Source organism: Schistocerca americana, unplaced genomic scaffold, assembly GCF_021461395.2.
Source record: "Schistocerca americana isolate TAMUIC-IGC-003095 unplaced genomic scaffold, iqSchAmer2.1 HiC_scaffold_334, whole genome shotgun sequence".
In the NCBI taxonomy this organism is placed as follows: domain Eukaryota; kingdom Metazoa; phylum Arthropoda; class Insecta; order Orthoptera; family Acrididae; genus Schistocerca; species Schistocerca americana.
In genome coordinates this window covers 72,501-77,500 of record NW_025726054.1, presented here as the reverse complement: position 1 = coordinate 77,500, position 5,000 = coordinate 72,501, and the positions used below count along the sequence as shown (strand labels likewise).

The window sequence follows — 5,000 nt, the reverse complement described above, 5'->3', positions numbered from 1 at the left end:
GCACCAGCATGGAACAACACCCAGTGCATCCTCTCCGCCACATTAGACAATCCACACTGTCATAACCAGACTGGGAGGTCCACTCAGAAAACAGAATATCCCACCCACCCGACAACCACCATTGCTCAGCCAAGCCACCAACACCCACACATGTCCTACACAGGGGTGCACCCAACATCACAATACTGCCTCCTCTCACAGCACACAAACAATGGCAGGAATGAAAGACACAGGTCTGCCACAAGCATGGAATGAGAGCGCCGCCTGTCATGAGCCAAAGGTGCATCCTGACGTGGCAAATCAGATGATGCCGCAGGCATCCACTTACTATAATCACAATCAACAAACCGGCCGCCCCGCCCCGCCCCCCATTAAACCTTTCCTTACAACAATGTGTACCTTAACCTAACCTATATCGTACCGTAACCTAACCTATATCGTACCGTAACCTAACCTATGTCGTACCGTAACCTAACCTATGTCGTACCGTAACCTAACCTATGTCGTACCGTAACCTAACCTATGTCGTACCGTAACCTAACCTATGTCGTACCGTAACCTAACCTATGTCGTACCGTAACCTAACCTATGTCGTACCGTAACCTAACCTATGTCGTACCGTAACCTAACCTATGTCGTACCTTAACCTAACCTATGTCGTACCTTAACCTAACCTATGTCGTACCTTAACCTAACCTATGTCGTACCTTAACCTAACCTATGTCGTACCTTAACCTAACCTATGTCGTACCTTAACCTAACCTATGTCGTACCTTAACCTAACCTATGTCGTACCTTAACCTAACCTATGTCGTACCTTAACCTAACCTATGTCGTACCTTAACCTAACCTATGTCGTACCTTAACCTAACCTATGTCGTACCTTAACCTAACCTATGTCGTACCTTAACCTAACCTATGTCGTACCTTAACCTAACCTATGTCGTACCTTAACCTAACCTATGTCGTACCTTAACCTAACCTATGTCGTACCTTAACCTAACCTATGTCGTACCTTAACCTAACCTATGTCGTACCTTAACCTAACCTATGTCGTACCTTAACCTAACCTATGTCGTACCTTAACCTAACCTATGTCGTACCTTAACCTAACCTATGTCGTACCTTAACCTAACCTATGTCGTACCTTAACCTAACCTATGTCGTACCTTAACCTAACCTATGTCGTACCTTAACCTAACCTATGTCGTACCTTAACCTAACCTATGTCGTACCTTAACCTAACCTATGTCGTACCTTAACCTAACCTATGTCGTACCTTAACCTAACCTATGTCGTACCTTAACCTAACCTATGTCGTACCTTAACCTAACCTATGTCGTACCTTAACCTAACCTGTATTGCGCCTTAACCTAACCTGTATTGCGCCTTAACCTAACCTGTATTGCGCCTTAACGTAACCTGTATTGCGCCTTAACGTAACCTGTATTGCGCCTTAACGTAACCTGTATTGCGCCTTAACGTAACCTGTATTGCGCCTTAACGTAACCTGTATTGCGCCTTAACGTAACCTGTATTGCGCCTTAACGTAACCTGTATTGCGCCTTAACGTAACCTGTATTGCGCCTTAACGTAACCTGTATTGCGCCTTAACGTAACCTGTATTGCGCCTTAACGTAACCTGTATTGCGCCTTAACGTAACCTGTATTGCGCCTTAACGTAACCTGTATTGCGCCTTAACGTAACCTGTATTGCGCCTTAACGTAACCTGTATTGCGCCTTAACGTAACCTGTATTGCGCCTTAACGTAACCTGTATTGCGCCTTAACGTAACCTGCATTGCGCCTTAACGTAACCTGCATTGCGCCTTAACGTAACCTGCATTGCGCCTTAACGTAACCTGTATTGCGCCTTAACGTAACCTGTATTGCGCCTTAACGTAACCTGTATTGCGCTTTAACGTAACCTGTATTGCGCCTTAACGTAACCTGTATTGCGCCTTAACGTAACCTGTATTGCGCCTTAACGTAACCTGTATTGCGCCTTAACGTAACCTGTATTGCGCCTTAACGTAACCGATATTGCGCCTTAACGTAACCTATATTGCGCCGTAACGTAACCTATATTGCGCCGTAACGTAACCCACATTGCCCCTTAACGTAACCCACATTGCCCCTTAACGTAACCCACATTGCCCCTTAACGTAACCCAACACACGTTGGGCCTTAACCCAACACACGTTGGGCCTTAACCCAACACACGTTGGGCCTTAACCCAACACACGTTGGGCCTTAACCCAACACACGTTGGGCCTTAACCCAACACACGTTGGGCCTTAACCCAACACACGTTGGGCCTTAACCCAACACACGTTGGGCCTTAACCCAACACACGTTGGGCCTTAACCCAACACACGTTGGGCCTTAACCCAACACACGTTGGGCCTTAACCCAACACACGTTGGGCCTTAACCCAACACACGTTGGGCCTTAACCTGCTCTGTAATTGTCATACGACGCGTTAAATTAGTGTAGTGTTGCCTAACTGCAACCCCCGCAATATAGTTTGCTACTCGCACTGCCCGGTCCCCAGTGTATCGCTTCATGTTAAACACCTTGCAGCTATACACTGTAATGTGGATGGCAGCAGGACGTACATGCTCAATGCCCTTTGCAGTTGTTCATTGGCATTTGCAGTTGTTCATTGGCATTCGCATGTGCGAAGCACTTAGCCTACGCTGTGGTACGGCCTGTGTCAACTGTCCGCTGATGTTGTACGTCCAAATCACACACTGTACTGCACATTGGTCCTCATGTACTGAATGATACATCGTGGTACATGTGACCGTACAACGACTGCGCCAACAACGGCGAACCATGCGGTCCAAATGTTGTGCACTCAGCTACGTGTCGTCTCCCTATAAGAGCTGGATTGCAGTGTGGTATGCCCTGGATGGCGATCAGCATGAGCCGTCTGTTGATGTAGTGGCGCGTGTTGTCAGACGTAGTCGTCTCTTCTCACACACCGTGATAGCATGGTGCACTGCGTTCCACATCTGCGACATGCGACAGAGGCCGGTTGACAGTCGTTCGCGCAATGGACATCGCATACGTACGGGGGCCACCTTCCACGTGTTCGCGAAGCGTGCACATGTTGTTGCGTGTATGTGGGCAGACATAGTGTGTCGTGACACCTGACACAGGCATGCAACAATCGTTGAATTTGCAAATGGCGATGGACGCCTACGTTTGCTGGTGACGTTATGCAAATGAACAACTGGTAAACCGTTGTGGTGCGGTTGTTCTCGCTAGAGGTGAATCAGTGATGGCGACGATCGGTTGAGCTACCAACCGGTTGTTCCAGCGATACCCACCATGCCCACGAACGTGAATGGCATCTGGGTGTGAAGCGATACGCGGCGGTGGCTGGGTGGGACCGTCCCCGACCGGTGAGGGGGGGCCTCCCGGCGTGCTGGCCGCGCGGTGCGTGGGCGCACGCGCTACAGCCGGCTGGTGGGGGCGGCCAGTGGCAGGCGCGCCGGCCGACGGAGGCGGCAGGCGGCGCAGCTGCGCGCCGGCGCACCCTGCACGCGGCGCCGTGCGGCCAAAGTAGGTCCTCGCGGGCCCGGTGCGAAGCGCGGTGGACATCTGCAGTGTGCTGGTCCGATTGAGGACTGTGTGCGCTGAGGATGCGCCGCCGCCCGGCGCTCGGCGCCGCGACGCCGTCTGCTGCTCGGTCGCCTCTGCGGTTCTCGCAGGTGGTTTGTATCGCAGCTGTGCGGACGTGTTGGCGCGTGCGCTGTGCTGGGAGAGTTCGCTTCGGCACCCAAGTGGGGCTTTTGTCCTTCTGTGGCGCTGGCGTTGGAGCTGCCGGTCACCGTAGGTGGCGCGTGTTGTCTCCCGCCGGCAATGCCACGACAGCACGCTCCCGGGCCTCTGTCGGCAGCGGCAAGCTCAGTTGGGAGCACGGGTGGTCGCACCTAAAGCGTCTACTCGCCAAACTCCGGGCGATTGCGCCTCTCTCGAACCCGACCAAGTACTTAGGACGGCGCTGCGCGCCGCCGGGACCTGAGAGGGTTTCGAGGTGTATTGTGCAGGGGAGCTCAGCCTCCTCCTGTTTGCAGAATAATTGAGCGGACGCTTGCGTGTTCGCGCGGGCCCCCGGGACACACTCCCGGGCGGCCGGCTGCTCAGCTCTAGTTGACGCAGCTCCCTGGTTGATCCTGCCAGTAGTCATATGCTTGTCTCAAAGATTAAGCCATGCATGTCTCAGTACAAGCCGCATTAAGGTGAAACCGCGAATGGCTCATTAAATCAGTTATGGTTCCTTAGATCGTACCCACGTTACTTGGATAACTGTGGTAATTCTAGAGCTAATACATGCAAACAGAGTCCCGACCAGAGATGGAAGGGACGCTTTTATTAGATCAAAACCAATCGGTCGGCTCGTCCGGTCCGTTTGCCTTGGTGACTCTGAATAACTTTGGGCTGATCGCACGGTCCTCGTACCGGCGACGCATCTTTCAAATGTCTGCCTTATCAACTGTCGATGGTAGGTTCTGCGCCTACCATGGTTGTAACGGGTAACGGGGAATCAGGGTTCGATTCCGGAGAGGGAGCCTGAGAAACGGCTACCACATCCAAGGAAGGCAGCAGGCGCGCAAATTACCCACTCCCGGCACGGGGAGGTAGTGACGAAAAATAACGATACGGGACTCATCCGAGGCCCCGTAATCGGAATGAGTACACTTTAAATCCTTTAACGAGTATCTATTGGAGGGCAAGTCTGGTGCCAGCAGCCGCGGTAATTCCAGCTCCAATAGCGTATATTAAAGTTGTTGCGGTTAAAAAGCTCGTAGTTGGATTTGTGTCCCACGCTGTTGGTTCACCGCCCGTCGGTGTTTAACTGGCATGTATCGTGGGACGTCCTGCCGGTGGGGCGAGCCGAAGGCGTGCGACGCGCCTCGTGCGTGCTCGTGCGTCCCGAGGCGGACCCCGTTGCAATCCTACCAGGGTGCTCTTGAGTGAGTGTCTCGGTG

General features: G+C 52.2%; 1 non-coding gene across 1 annotated transcript in view; it reads left to right on the top strand.

Moving 5' to 3' along the window:
* The first annotated feature begins 4,171 nt into the window (after positions 1 to 4,171).
* LOC124580575 overlaps positions 4,172 to 5,000 on the top strand; it is a 1,910-nt gene continuing 1,081 nt past the window's right edge. Inside the window, exon 1 of the ribosomal RNA XR_006973198.1 lies at positions 4,172 to 5,000. This exon is cut by the window's right edge and continues 1,081 nt beyond it. This is a non-coding gene — a ribosomal RNA (small subunit ribosomal RNA).